The sequence below is a fragment of the Podarcis gaigeae genome (assembly GCF_964106915.1).
Source record: "Podarcis gaigeae genome assembly, chromosome: 4".
NCBI classification, from domain to species: Eukaryota; Metazoa; Chordata; class Lepidosauria; order Squamata; family Lacertidae; genus Podarcis; species Podarcis gaigeae.
Window position 1 is genome coordinate 58,978,538 of NC_139677.1, and position 15,974 is coordinate 58,994,511.

General features: G+C 41.1%; 1 protein-coding gene across 3 annotated transcripts in view; it reads right to left on the reverse strand.

The window, feature by feature from the left end:
* NCAM2 (neural cell adhesion molecule 2) overlaps nt 1–15,974 on the reverse strand; it is a 201,140-nt gene that overhangs the window by 128,746 nt on the left and 56,420 nt on the right. The gene's annotated exons all lie outside the window — the stretch shown is intronic.

Genomic DNA, 15,974 nt, shown 5'->3' on the forward strand with positions numbered 1-15,974 from the left:
TTCAAAAACACAATGTGCAAGTAGATAAATAGGTTCCGCTCTGGCGGGAAGGTCAACGGCGTTTCCGTGCGCTGCTCTGGCTTCGCCAGAAGCGACTTAGTCATGCTGGCCACATGACCCGGAAAAACTGTCTGCAGAAGCAGACAAACGCTGGCTCCCTCGGCCTGTAAAGTGAGATGAGTGTCGCAACCGCAGAGTCGTTCGCAACTGGACTTAATTGTCAGGGGTACCTTTACCTAACCCAAAGTAAACATGCAGACTCCTAGGGGTTGAGCATCTTTGTGTGCGCGCCCCATGTGTTTGAAGGAGCCCCCCCTCCCAAAAAGTTGTTATGCATTGTCCCTGGCCATAAAAATGGAATGACTGGGGAAATGTCAAAGAACTGCCAAAGAACTGAGCATTTTTAAGAAACTCTCTTGCAATTCTCTTATATCAAGTAAGACCTTGTGGATAAAAATGAGAATTGTGTAAAGAAAAACAAACATAATAAACAAGATGAAATGAGTGAGTTTAGTTATAATAGCATAAGGGGTTGCTTGTGCGTAAGCGCTGAAACGCTCCCAGTTTTGTGGTTAGTTTTAAACTCTCTCTAGCCGGACAGCCATGAGTGCGTGGCTGCCTTAATCACTGGCAGAATCCGTCAGTGGGCATTTCCTAAATTTTTTCCAACATAAAAGTTCTTTGACAGAGAGTCTCCTCCTTGATTCTCTGCACGACAGCTTTCTGCGCAGCGTGGGCGTCCCATGGGGAGGCCCCGAGCTCTCACCACTGGTCTCGCTTGAAGCGTCTCTGTGCCTCACCTCCAACACTGTCTCCTCCTCCCCTCCTTCTTCAGCGGAAACTCTCCCTCTCCCCCTGCTGGTTCCCTCCTCAGCATCCGAGGGTCTCCCAGCATCCGAGAGCCTCTCCACCACCCTGCGCTCCGATGGCAGTTCCCTGACATTTAGTAGTTGGTTGTTTTATTTTGTTTTATGTTGTAAGTTGTTTCAGGTGCATTACAGATAATGTAGCATTGTAAATACGGTAAATGCATAAAGACTCGAAATCCTTATGTTTTCAAAATTATCAATAGTTTCCTTTTTCAGCTTTACAAAAATAGTTCAGGATGGAATAATTTGGGTTTAATTTAACATTGAAAGCGGTAACATGATCTTATTCAAAAGTTTATTTTTACATTCTATGAGCATTAGGAACAGCTTATTTTTACAAAGGTCTTTTCAGAATCCAATGATTTGCTACATTCCATTTTCAAGAAGCTATTCAAAATTAGATGAAGCCAATGTGTTCCCTTGACTGAATTTAGATTTATTAATCTGAGCTCTGGTTCAGACCACTGAAATTTGTTTGAAGTGCAAATTAAAATGTCCTGCAGTTTTTCCTCTATTTTATACATTATTAAACTGATTCAAGGTTATAATTCTTGTCCAGTATTATGTACAATGCTTTCTATTTTTTATGCATTTGAGAGGCACACCTTAGAAAACACTGTACAGCAGCTATGTTTAATTAACTTCAAAGGGACCCATTATGATACACTGTGCTATTGTTAGCAACTTGGGAAAGCAAGTTAATAGTAGAAACACCCAATAAATTGTTCAGATGGAATCATTTCATAATTCCTAAGCATATAGATTTTTCATTAATAAATGGAAGTCTCTTTTTTGAGGAATTGGTTGATTATTACTGAAAATATTATTTGTCATCAATGGTTTCTTTCAAACAGTGTAGGGGAGAACTACAAATGGATAGTTCCAATATCAAAATTAGTGCTTAAGTATGCAAATTACATCCCAGCAGGAGTCTGCTGAACATTACATTAACAGGATGTTTTTCATTCATTTTCACCTGGATCTTTTTCAAGCCAGAAGGAAGAAATATGGCTGATCGCTAATATAAGCTTTGTAGCAGTTTAGGGCTATAAAGTAGCTCCACATTGTGAGTGGGACTCTAGTAAAGACACACACACACACACACACAAAGTGATTCGATAAAAAATATTAAGAAAAATTATGCTCAGCTAGCTGGAGTCCTGTCAACCACCATCATGCCTTCAGCCAGTTCTGCCAAGGCTGTAGAGCTTCAAAGGCAGATAAAGACTATCGGTCTGCCTGCTATCAGTTTCCTACTGATAACCAAGGCTGCAGAGGTGGGGAACCACCAACCCATGGGCTTAGTTAGACCCAGAACAGGTCCCATTTTGGCCCACAGGGCCATTTTCCATGAAGCATGTATTTAGAGATGAACAAAGCTATTTCCAGTCTCTGTTGAAGAAACCTAAGTTCCAGTCTGCACATGAGTGATAGATATGGATCAGAATACTCCATACAGTAATTAGCAAAGATCAAATTCCTCAAGCATCGCTTTATACATGAGAGAAACGCAAGACCATACCTCCTTTGGTCATGCAGATTTAGATTCCCCAGGACGATTCCCTTAAGAGACCTTGGTTTGTCACATCAAGGCCTTATCCAAGCTCAGCAGCCAATACACCAGTCATACACCTGGTCACAGTAAAGGCCTACATCATGCTGATATAGGCCTGTGATTGCCACCTAGTCCCACTAACATTCTCCCAATATGCAGGATGGTTGGTGATACTGGTCAGCAACTAGGCTCTCCGGTGCACAGATCCATCCTCTATGCCATTCCAAACTCTTTCCCCATCTTCAATAAAGTCATGGTTATTTTTAACTCACTTTTGTCTACATGTAGGTGTTGTGCCTGTACGGCACCCTGTTTCACATTGGAAGCATAAAGAACTTCATTACTGAACAATGAGGCTTTATCTCAGGAAAAATAACATTGACTTCCACAGCATTCTTCTTGTCCCAACACAAGTCTTTTCAGGCCAGCCTCTAGAAGGGTTATCTGGAAATGTCTTAAATATTGCCAAACTTTCTACCAAGTCTCTATGGGACTTGGAAATCTCATTACATCCTGCTTAGTTTTCCATGTTACTAGCCAGTTGCCCTTTAGGAATTTCAAATTTCAAATCCTACTGCAAAGATAGATTGCTGATTCTGACCACATATTTCCTTCCCAGCACATGATGGACTATAAATTTAATTACTGCCCGAATTCCTTTGTGACTATTGCAATATTTCCTTTTTGCTGTATGACAAAGTGTTTTAATGTAATAATGCAATACCCTTTCAACAATACAATGGTATGATCCTTGTACATTTTTTTTAAAAAACACCTTAATACCTGCCCTTTTGTTTTATCATGGCTAAAAAGTGTATTAGCATCTTTAACTGCCAGAAAATCTGATCCGAATCAATGGAGCATTTGGGGCTGTACCATACCATTTCCTACTATATCAAACAACACATATTAGCTTTAGCCTTTTATATACCATGTCCTTCAACACAGATTTTTTTTTTAAAGAAAGAGTAGATTAAAATTGAATCTTTTAATTTTGGAAAAGTTTCACTATACTCAATTTTTCACCAGTTCTCCCCTTTGCCTATAGGACTGTTGAGCTAATGAGCATGACTACCAAAGTTTCTAAGCACCTGCCTTTAAAGCAGTTATGTATTTTAATATCAAAGACAGATAATATGTCCTAATGTAACTTCTCTCATTACCATAATTCTAAAATGAATTTAACAACAACTAGAAAACACAGTGGGTAACCATGTTCACATAGTTACTCAATATGTATCAGTCTGGATGACCTTAGAGGGGAAACGTATATTCAATTCTATTGCATGCAACAGCATTGCTCACCAACTTGTGGACAAAATCAGTCTGACATGCATAGGGCTAGTTTGGATATAACCATAACCATAATTTAGTGCTATGGGAACAAGCCTCCTTGAGCCTTGTGTGCAACCTCGTCTTCTTCATCATGGTGATGAGGAACAGAATGATGTCTGTTTTCTGGTTTAAATTAACAACAGTAACATGCAATCTGTGGTCAGTGTGATCTACATGATTTATTAAAGCAAGCCAAAGACAAATTATGGTTTCTGATCTTGGTTCAATAAGCGATAGTATAAGCTAACTGTTGTTTCTATTTTGGTGTCCACATCAGGACACAGTGTGCCGCCCCACTGTAGTGTACATATTTTGCTGAAGAAACAGCAATTTTGTTTGCTGTATGAAGTGTTGAGCTGTCTTTTACATACCACATTAGAGTCTAGAGTCAAAAAATGTATCAGAATTCTGAAGCATATATTTTTTTTTACAAAATGCACATGCATTTTCAATGGATTGAGTTATAGAATATTTGATTTATGGCTGACACAAGAAGGTATTCCTTTTAACTTTGCCAGTGTAGCAATAAAAAACCCTGGATATTGATGAAAGACTGCAGCAATATCAGGCTTTGTTCTTAAATGTTATTTTTTTTATTTAAGAGATATATTTCACAATGCCCATTTTTCATTTTAATGCTGACCTTGTAGAAGAGAAAGTTATGTTTGTATTTTGTTTCAAATCCACAAGTTTTTTTTTTGTAAACTCACCAGTGGTTTGACTCTACCCCAGTGACACACTCTTCCATTGTCTCTCGAGACAGACAGATGTCAACAATTTTAGTTTTTTGAAGAAACCTTTGTTTATCATTTATTTGGAACTATAAGTCTCATACCCAGCACTGCTTGGTAATTCTAAGAAACCAAAAAATCAGTGCAATTTTGAAAAATTCAGCCTGCCATCTTGATTTAAAAGATAGACAAAATCCTGCTTCTTGATTTGGTTATAATTTTAAGGTGTCCAAATGCATAGCAAACAGATAATACACTTTCCAAAATATATAGTAGATAACATGAAAAGGTACAGGTCACTATAATAAGTAGAGCAATTATTTCTCTTCTTAGTGCCACAAGTGCTACTACACTAATATGACACTGCTATACCTTTGGGCTTCATTCAAACAAAATTCAGTACTTAAATCATATCAATTTCAATCGGACAGAGCTAATTGCATGTTCAACTCTCTGTCTGAAATCAGCAGCAAAGGGAGAGGATTCAAATTAGGGTCACTATCTGCTCTGCTGAGAAGTCTTGCCCACTTCCCTGTGGGGCGGGGTTGCAGACAGACTGTGTGGCCTCTCACACGCAGTGGGGAGATCCCTTGGCTGCATCACAGACTCCAGCCAGCAAATCCGGGTGGCTGGGGGGCATGGCTTGGCTGATTTAAGCTGCTGCACAGCTGAGGGATCTCCCTTGTTTGTCCAGGTCTTGACACGCAAGACCACTACATCAGGCTTCTTTTCCTCAGTGGCAGCAACCATTCCACTAGGCTGCAGCAGAGGAAATTATGAGAAGCAAGTCCACATTCAGAATTGCTGAGACGCCTAAGAAACCTCCTTTGATCAAAGCCCCTTGTTGTGTCTTTAGCTTGTAAACCTGAGTGCAGGGAATGCATTTTTACTTATCTCTGTAAGCTGCCCTGGGATGCTTTTTCTGGTGAAGAGCAAACTTCCATGCTTAAAATAATTTTTAAAATACAAAAAGAAAAAGAAAAAACAAGGACACTTAAAAGTGCTTAATGTTGCTTGGAGTGTGCCCTTTGCAATGTTATAAGAAAAGAAAATGGTCAGTGTCTGTTCAAGGAAACATATTACTCATTGTAAAGATGTTCCTAGGACCTGGACTTTTCAGGACAGCTGGCAGGGACAGCTACTGTGGCAAGAAAATGATGGCTAAAGGTAAAGGAAGAGATGTGTGTCCTTCCCTCCCACTGAACCACTGAAAGTGTTTGAATTTTGTCAACTTCCTGATGCTCCAGAGCAACCCAATTTGGTGAACCAAGTAAGAGACCTACACCCCATAGGCTGCAACCTAGGATACTTTCTCAATGCTGCAAGGCATTGTGTTGTCAGTCCCCACCATGCTAATCCAGATCCTACTCTTGACATGAGGGAACCTGTGGGCTTCACTGGATTCCTGGCACAAATGGGTAGCTAATTTAGTTTTTGTTTTGTTTTCTGTAAAAATACTCATTTAAAAGGGCATTATGAACCTTGTCTTTTAAACTGATGCAATTTGTATCTGCCTCTGTGTTTGTTCTACTTTTTTCTGTAGCAACAATTTAGGAGACTGACCTGGGTGAAATGCATCTGAACCTATCTAACATTGCAGCTAAAACAAAGGAACAGAAAGCAACTCATTTGAAGGATGCATGCTATGAACAAACTCTTCCCTGTTAGTGGACCAGGAAGGAAATAATGCAAGCTGCAGTGGTTAAGAAATGTTTGATTTTCCAGGCTTGGATTTCCAAATAAAGCATCCATTTTGTCAGTCTCTTCCCCTACTTCCCTATTTTGTCCTTGCTAGGTTGGTAAATATACTGGAAGTTCTCAATAAAATGCTTCAAGTTTGTAACCTGGAAAAACACACACTCAAACCCAAGCCACTATGGTCTTTAAGGACCAGAACTTTAAGGTTTCAGCCAATGTTGTGATAATTTTTTTGTGTAAAAAGAGGGGTCTTCTGCTTGTAAAGGAGATGTGACTGCTTAACTCAAAGGTTTTCCACCTTTCTGAGTCCACGCTTCCCTTGACCAAATGCATTCTTTATTTGGCTCCCTTGTGGGGCTTAGGAGCCAAGTTATGTCACCCCTTGCCTGCAGAGCTGGCAGCCCCTCACTCCTTTTCAAACACCCTCCCAAGTGGAGTAGTCACTCAGCCTCTTCTCGTCTCCTCTTTCCTTGGGAACCATCCAGGCAGCAGCTGCCACAGCTGCCTCTGGTCCCTGAGCTTCCTCACTCAACCCCACAGGAGCCTGGGAAGAGGATGCTCCCAGCCTTAGCAGCCTGATGGGAGACTGCCCAAAGGTGAATGTGAGGCCACCATCTTACTCACATTGGGAGGCAGCAGTGGTAGTAGTGGGTGCTGCCAGGCCTGCATGGCGAAAAGGCTCCCCTTTGGCACCAGGCACTCAGCTACCAGGCAGGCACTGCAAACAGCAAGCACAAGAACGGCCAGCACAGCCCCTGCCTGCCTGCCCAGCCTCCCACTTGTCTGTCCATTCCCAACAGCAAAGGCTGGCGAACTGTCTGGCTGGGCTCCCTCATGCACTTGCTTGCTTACTCTGACACCGCCTAGGTTCCTGGCAACCAGCACCATTTGCCTGGGGAGTTATAGCCAGGACTGCTGCAACAAGGAGGCAGTGGTGCGTCCGCTCTTAAAGAAAACATCATTAGATCCCTTAGATCTATCCAATTACCGCCCGGTCTCGAATCTTCCATTCCTGGGTAAGGTGATTGAGAGAGCGGTTGCTGAACAGCTTGGTAGGTTTCTGGATGAAACATCTGCTCTGGATCCATTCCAGTCCGGCTTCCGTGCTGGTCATGGGACCGAGACAGCTCTGGTCGCCCTAACAGATGATCTCCGTAGGCAGCTGGATCGAGGCGGGTCGGGGCTGCTGATTCTTCTAGATCTGTCAGCAGCCTTCGACATGGTCGATCACGAACTCCTGGACCACCGCCTTGCCGACGTGGGGATCCAGGGCACAGTCCTTCAATGGCTGCGCTCGTTTCTCTCTGGTCGGGGACAGAGGGTGGCGCTCGGGGGGGAATTGTCATCGCGCTACTCCTTGGTGTGTGGAGTGCCTCAGGGTGCGATTCTCTCCCCGATGCTTTTTAACATCTTTATGCGCCCCCTCGCCCAGCTTGTCCGGAGTTTTGGGCTGGGTTGCCATCAGTATGCCGATGACACCCAACTCTATCTGTTGATGGATGGCCATCCTGACTCGGCCCCCGATACACTGGCGAGATGTCTGGAAGCTGTGGCTGGATGGTTACGTGGGAGCCGGTTGAAGTTAAATCCTTCTAAGACAGAGGTCCTCTGGCTGGGGCGGGACGATATGGGATTGAGGGGGCAACTCCCATCTCTTGCGGGGATGCAATTAGTGCCAGCACCGTCCGTTTGGGTGTAATCTTCGATACCTCCCTCTCTATGGAGGCGCAGATTACAGCTATAACAAAGGCGGCATTTTTTCATCTCCGCCAAGCTAAGCAGTTGGCCCCTTATCTCTCTCGCCCTGACCTAGCCACTGTGATCCATGCGACGGTCACCTCCAGACTGGATTATTGTAACTCGCTCTACGTGGGGCTGCCCTTAAGACTGACCCAGAAACTCCAGCGGGTGCAGAATGCCGCGGCGAGACTCCTTATGGGGTCTTCGCTGCGAGATCACATTCATCCGGTACTATACCAGCTGCACTGGCTCCCGGTGGAGTACAGGATCAGGTTTAAGGTGCTGGTTTTAACCTTTAAAGCCCTATACGGCCTAGGACCCTCGTACCTACGGGACCGCCTCTCCTGGTATGCCCCACAGAGAAACTTACGGTCTTCAAATAATAACATCCTCAAGGTCCCAGGCCTCAGAGAGGTTAGGCTGGCCTCAACTAGAGCCAGGGCCTTTTCGGCTGCGGCTCCAATCTGGTGGAACGCTCTGTCACAAGAGACTAGGGCCCTGCGGGACCTGACATCCTTCCGCAGGGCCTGCAAGACAGAGTTGTTCCACCAGGCCTTTGGCCAGGGCGCAGCCTGACTCCCTCCTCTGGCAACCTGCTTAGAATCTTGCTTAATTAGTTGCCATTAATTTGATTTTAATTGATTTTTATAATGAAATATTTTTAGAATGTGTTTTTTAGAATCTGATTGTTTGATTGTTGATTGTTGTTAGCCGCCCTGAGCCCGGCTTCGGCTGGGGAGGGAGGGATATAAATAAAATTTTTTATTATTATTATTATTATTATTATTATTATTATTATTATTATTATTAACAAAAGACACACAAGCCTTTGGGAGGAAAAGATGCAAGAGGGCATCAGAGAAGCGAGGGAAGGAAAGAGGGACAGAGGCCAGATTTGCCTGCAGCACCCCTGACCATCCTTCAATGCAACCCAAGGTGTCACGGCACACTAGTTGAAAACCCCTGGCTTAACCCATTGAATAGCACACAGAAAACTATTTTGATGGGTCAGATGAAAGGTATTCTTGAAAGAAAAAAAAGACAGCAAGCCAAGCATATGATATTATATGGACCTACATGATAGAGAGAAAAGCAGAAATATAAAAGGGTAGAGGGACTCTTTTCCCCTCTCCCCTTTTTATACATTTGGAGAGGGAGGGGAAAATGCATCCTGCTATGAAGAAAATAGAACACATTTGAGAGCAGAGGTTAGTTGGTTCTGACAAATCACAGAGTAGATGAAGCTGCTATGTTGCAAAGACAAGAGAAGCCCACTGTTTCAAGAAGTAACTTGGGAACAAAGTCTAGCACAAATCTTTTTAACTATGAAGAACTGCTGGGAATATTGTATACAATACAATGCAGATTGTATACAATACAATACAACTGAGTGCAGATTGTATACAATGCAGAATACAATGCAGAATACAATGCAGATTGTATACAATACAATACAACTGAGATAACTGTACAAGTATAAGCCAACTGCTTTTTAGAACATAGTTTTATAGAATCGTAGAATTGTAGTGTTGGGAGAAAACCCACGGGTGATCAAGTTCAATCACTTGCAATGCAGGAATCACAGCTAAAGAATCCCTGACAGATTCCAGCCTCTGTTTAGATACCTCAAATGGAAGGCATTGATATAAACTAGTCATTCAAGAGGGCTTTGATATATATATACTAGTTATTTGCTGTTACATAAACCATGAAGCCCTGTCCATGGGTACTTGGGTACAGGACCCCCATAGTACCTAAAATATATCAGTTGAGCCCACTCCTTCAAACATGGATGCTTCTCATATCTTTTCGCAAGTAAAATGTTTCATTCAGAAGCAGGTGCCAACGGACAATTAAAAGTTCAATGCATTGCTAACCATGGAAATAAAATTAGAAATATTTGCAAACAGGAGCAGCTTTACCACATTCAACTCCAGTTGTAAGATTTGAACCACATTATTATTTCATACAAATGATCTATTAATGAACCGAACATTTAAAAATCAGAAAGCTCTGGAAGAAATCTGATAAAAGGCTTTAACATGTGACACAATGGAAAACATCAATTGTGTCCATAGTTATCAATCTGACCTTTACTGATACAGAAGATCCTTCATATTTCATGGCATTTCTCTGAGCTAATTATTTCATAAATTGAAATATCAATCATAGAGACTCTCCAGAAGATAGATGAATATAAAGAGACATGTGGCATAATCATCTGTAACAGTATTAAAACGGCAATTATCTGTCTAGTGGTGAAATAAATAAAAAACATTTCATACCTTCTGTAATTCTTGTTTTGTTTGCTAATTTTTGAAATGTAAATACCCAACATAAATAGCAGGCTACATCTGTCACGAGAACAAACAGCAGGAATGAGAAGAACAGCTTGATAGGAATATGTTCCACAGTAAAATGTCAATTAAATACCTGAAATGTATTGATGTATGTGCACTACAGCCTCATTTTAAACACATATTAAAGAAAATGGCACCTACATGTTTCAGAGAAAAAGAGGTGCATATACTAACAGAGATATATGCATAGAATAATAGAATTGCATTTGAAGTGACCATGAGGGTCATGTAGTCCAACCCCTTGCAATGCAGGAAGACTTTGCCCAACGTGGGGCTTGAACCCATGACCCTGATATTAATGATCTCATGCATATGGACACAGTAAAGGTAAAGGTAAAGGGAACCCTGACCATTAAGTCCAGTCACAGACCACTCTGGGGTTGCGGCGCCCATCTCGCTTTACTGGCTGAGGGAGCTGGCGTACAGCTTCCGGGTCATGTGGCCAGCATGACTAAGCTGCTTCTGGCGAACCAGAGCAGCGCACGGAAACACCGTTTACTTTCCCGCTGGAGCGGTACCTATTTATCTACTTGCACTTTGACATGCTTTCGAACTACTAGGTTGGCAGGAGCTGGGACCGAGCAACAGGAGCTCACCCCATCACGGGGATTCGAACCTCCGATCTTCTGATCAGCAAGCCCTGGGTTTAGACCACAGCGCCACCCATGTCTCAATAAACCACCACAAATTAGAAGGGGTTGGGTTTTATTATTCTCAATTCTCCTTATTTCTACAATTATTTTTGAGCTGTTTCTGAATCTGGTTTGCCACCTAATAAATATACTCTGTCCTTTATATCAGAATTGGGGAAACTTTGGCCTTCCAGATATCACTGGACTTCAACTTCCATCATTCCTGCCCTTTAGCCATGCTGGATGGAGCTGATGGGTGTTGGAGTACTGTATCTACATATCCACAAGTTCCCCATTCTTGCTTTAGACTGTCATCAAAACACTGTATCAATAATTATTGTTAGGGGCATTAAAATTATGTGTTGTATCATGTTGAATAGGTAATTTGGAGAAACTTGTTATTTGTTTACTGCAGAAAATAGGAGGAGGAAAAATGCTAGAGCTAACCTCACTGAATTAATGTTTCATAGGATGGCAGCAATTTTAGATCTGTTTACTGATGTTTCATTGTTCATTCTAGATGGTAGAAGGTTTCTGGTTTAAAAATGCTTATTTTCAAATATCTTCATAACTGGATCAGGGTACAGTTTTTGGATGTTGCTTCTGCTGCTAGGGAGGATGTTAGGCAAAAAGCAAAGTACTTGTGGGTTGCAGGAATCCACACACCGAGACTGAGTGTGAATCTATTTGTTTAAATCTACATATGCACTTCTAAATTCATACGCTTACATAAGATGCTAACAGATCGGTGTACCAAGCATGTGCATGTGTGCACACAAGTGCATGGACACACAGACAAACAAACAAACAAACAAACAAACACACTGTAACATTATTTTTTAATGGTTTACAACACAAAACTTCCAAAGGGACTTATTTCACATATTTTGCACTGAAAATACATTTGAAAACCAATGTTTCAGCTTGTATCAAATAAATGTTACTATTAAAAAATCAAAACCATAATAGAAGATGCTTAGAATGCTTGGCTATGAAAGGTGATTGAGATCCTCTTTAAAGAAGATATGTGTGCTTTTATTATTGGATAAATATAGTGTAATGTGCCCCAGATGGTTTTAAAAAACCCCACAGTAACCTTTTATAGCATTATTCAGGCCTTGTTTATTTATTCAAAATATCCTGCCTTTCTGCCTGACAACAAGCGCCCAAGACATGTCCAGAATAAGTGAAGATAATACATAATAACACAGTAATAAAATCCTTTTGAGGGGGAAATTATGGCAAAACTCTCTCCTTGACCTTAGATGTTGCAGATGCTGTTGGCAGTGTTCTTCTTTCAACTTACGTCCTATATATTCCCTTACGGTATACACAAGTCTTCATGCACACAAACATTTTAGTCTATACATGCCTATTGCAGACTGCAACATGGTAAGCTTAGTGCATCCAATTAAAAGGAGCTGCCTGCATGTATAAAATAGCTATCATAGCCAGAGCAAATATTTGATAGAAATCTGAAAGCTACATTTGTAGCCATCATGTGAAAAATAGGATTGTGCAGAACCACCACAACACAGGCAAAAATCCAGTTTTATTTCAAAACCATGTTTCTGCCCCAGAGGAATGACATTTACTTAATACTATTTTTTTCAAATACTTTCTTGGCAAAATAAGCACCCATTAGAAACCCATTCCAGAATAATTGCATTTTCTAGCTTGATAATGATGCACTTTCACAACGTCATGCATCACTTAAGCTGAATACAAAAATAAAAGTGACTTAATGCAATGAATAGTGTTGCATACAAAGAAATCTGTGCCATTTGATTTCCCATAAAAACTAAAACACAAAGCACAATCAGGCTTAGATTTGATGCTCTTGAATCTTAAAAGAACTTAAGGTGGAAATACAGATATTTGATGGATCCTTAATTATGTCTGTGCTGAATAGTGCTTACAGAAAGTAAGGCTTAACTGATCTCCCTCTTAGTTGTCCATGACATTACTTAAAACAAGACTGGGGAGAGCAGTAGAATACACTTACCGGTACCTCATAAATTCAACATTGCATGTCAAACATTGAGCATATAGGCAAGTAAAGTATTCCTTGTTATGAATAGGTTTCAGTAACAATAAAGCTCAGAAATACTAAAGAAGCTAGCCATAGTTAGGCATGGTCACCCACCTAATTGTAATCATATGTCCACAATATGTACCTGACAGACAGAGGGAGGGAGGGAGGAGGAGGTTGTGAGAAGCGGAGAAATGATTAAATAGTAACCAGAAATCTCTCTTCTCGTACTCTGCCCCACAGAAGAGCCTAGAAATTAGCATGTACATCCAGCTAGGAAGGGCTCTGCAACCCAGACATCATGGCAAGGAGGAATGGCCCCATGGTGTGGAATAGACAAATCTTATATTCTGTTTCTCTGTCTCTCCAGTGCAGCATATTGGTTTGTTCCTGTGTGCTGTTCCTCTGGAAAAAGAACTGTTGCGGACTGGACCCAATCCCCCCTATCAAACCACCAAGTAAGAGAGAGGGAGTTGAAAGAGGTGAAAGCTGCCCTTTCATTCAGGTCTTAAACCTATTTGCCCATGTTCAGGGAATAAGTCATTCTAGGTCACATATAACAGTATGGGGGACCTAGCTCTTTAGTGGAACCTTCTTTCTCCCTAGTCTACCAGGGATTAGGCTGGTGTTGGTCTGGTGGAGCTACTTCAGAAAGAAGGATGTTAAAACCATACACAGAAACATATTGTTATTTTACATTGTTTTTAATGCTGAATTTAAAGTGTTGTAAACTTCCTTAGGACCTTAGTTAATTAATTATAGAGATAGAGGAATCTATGCCTGCATTCTAAGTGAGAAAATGTAGGAAGAGGGGGAAATGTGCACGAGTGTGCCAGTTCTTCCACCTACCTTGCCACACTTAATGTGTTTCATGGTGACTGTCTGCAGGGTTTCAAACCTCAAATTTTAAACATATTTATCAGCTACAAAAGATTTTTATTCTCAGGTTAATGTGAAAGCCAAAGGACATGCTAAACTTTTAGGCTTCTTTCTGTTGGTGGTGCAGTCTACTGACCTGCTGGAGAGATATTAGTAGGTCATTGTAAACTTGTGGGGGTGGTTGGATAGGTCTGGTTTTGAACATTGTTTATTGTATGTCAGGTAGGCTAGAATCACTGAGTGACTCTTTATGATGATTAAGAAGGTGATCCCAGGTTTCCCCAGCCAAAGGAAACTGTTTCCCCAGCTAACATAACAATCATTACAGCACCTTTTGTCAGTTCACAATTCTGTCAGATGATCCTAATAAAATGGTATTATGCTATGCATTATGCACTTTCGGATAGGTAAGGTAGGGTAGGGGGAGAGGGAGATAGAGGTGGATTCTCATTGAGAGTGTAATATGATTTCTCTTTGACGATATTATAGGGCTGTCATGGTGAGCTCCTTAACTTCAGAATTTACCACTACACCCAGTACCTTCTGTACAAAAATGTAGTCCATCTTGGACATATATATCTAAAGGAAATTAACATTAGCTGGGATGTTCTGGTGCTAAATGCATAATTGCTGAAGAGCGTTGTGTTTATAATTTGTTGAAAATCAATACAAAAATTGTATTTAGAAAAACCAACTAACTTAGGTCTGCACAATTTCTGACCATCATACTCAAATGCAGTTCACTAGTCACATACCCCGACAACCACTAGATAGACCAGGCAGGAAGGAAAAGAACAAGAGGTCTTTCAAGCCCCTGGTGGCATTGGCCACACATGTCTTCTCAAATGAGTTTGATTTGGTTGATCAGTGCTGAGCAAAGTAGAATGCGTATGTGTGTGTAGCATAAGAATAGGGCAAGGTTGTTTATTGAATCAGCTCTGATTTAGAATGTGTTTCAGGGTTTCGAACTGCATAGTAACTATTCATGAGCCACAGATGTTAAAAAGCAACAAGAATAAAATGGATTCTCTGCTATCATTTAATATTTGTGATGCTTCATAAGACTATGAGATTATGTATTAGTAATCAATCATAATTAATCTTCCACATCCCCCTCTCCCTCCACAAAAACATACAAATATATTTTCAGCAGCAGTATTAATTAAGCAATATTTCTTTCCCTATCACCAGCTTTCAAATCAATTAATTCAGAACTGCTTCATTCATTCTTCTATCAGTAGTTCATCCTGCTAAAATTATTAATAGAGTCCATATTCATTCTCCTCCTCCCCACATTAAAGAGACCCCCCCGGCAATATTATTACAATCTCAAGTGTTAAGAAAGCAAACAGATGATCTGCTGTAATATGAATGTCTAACAAACAGATAAGAAACTATGTAAAATGACGACAACATATTACATAAGGCCAGACTTCACTTTACCTAAGACACATGTGCCAATGAAGTCAAACAGTATATAGTATCAGAAATTAAGTTCTTTAGTTTTGAGAACTGTGTAGAAGAAGAGCAGGTGGCTACAAAGTTGAGGCAATGCAAATTAGACTCCTTACTCACTGGGGGGGGGACTTTCACTATACCACAGATGCTGTTGAACAATTGCTTACATCATCGCTGACCATTGTCCATGCTGGCTGGACCTGATGACAGTTACACTCAAACAGCATCTGGAGGGCCACAGGTTCCCAATCTCTGGATTATGCTGATGATTTTCACACTCTTTACAGCTTCAATGGCAAGTTTGGGGAATATTTTGGAGCATGTAGGAAATGTAATCATTTAATGTGGTAGCCAAAATCCTTGCAAGTGAAAGAACTGAGAAATCCCAACTAAATCCACAGCTTCGGGATATGGGGCGGGGAACCAAGCTAATCATTAACATTTTTGTAGGTTGCGTGTCGAGGTCCCCAGGGCCACCCCAATAACTCACACATCACACCAAAATTTTTGTTTAAGGTTTTTGGCATAATTTTGGCAATAACATTATTAAAATACAAACAAGTGAGTGGTTGCTTAGGCATTGATTGTGACTATCTGCCCCCACCGTGGGGGACAGACTGACATTCTGCATGCCTGCGAAAGTCAGAAAAGGGGAATACACTTGGGGCTAGCTACAGAGCAGGGA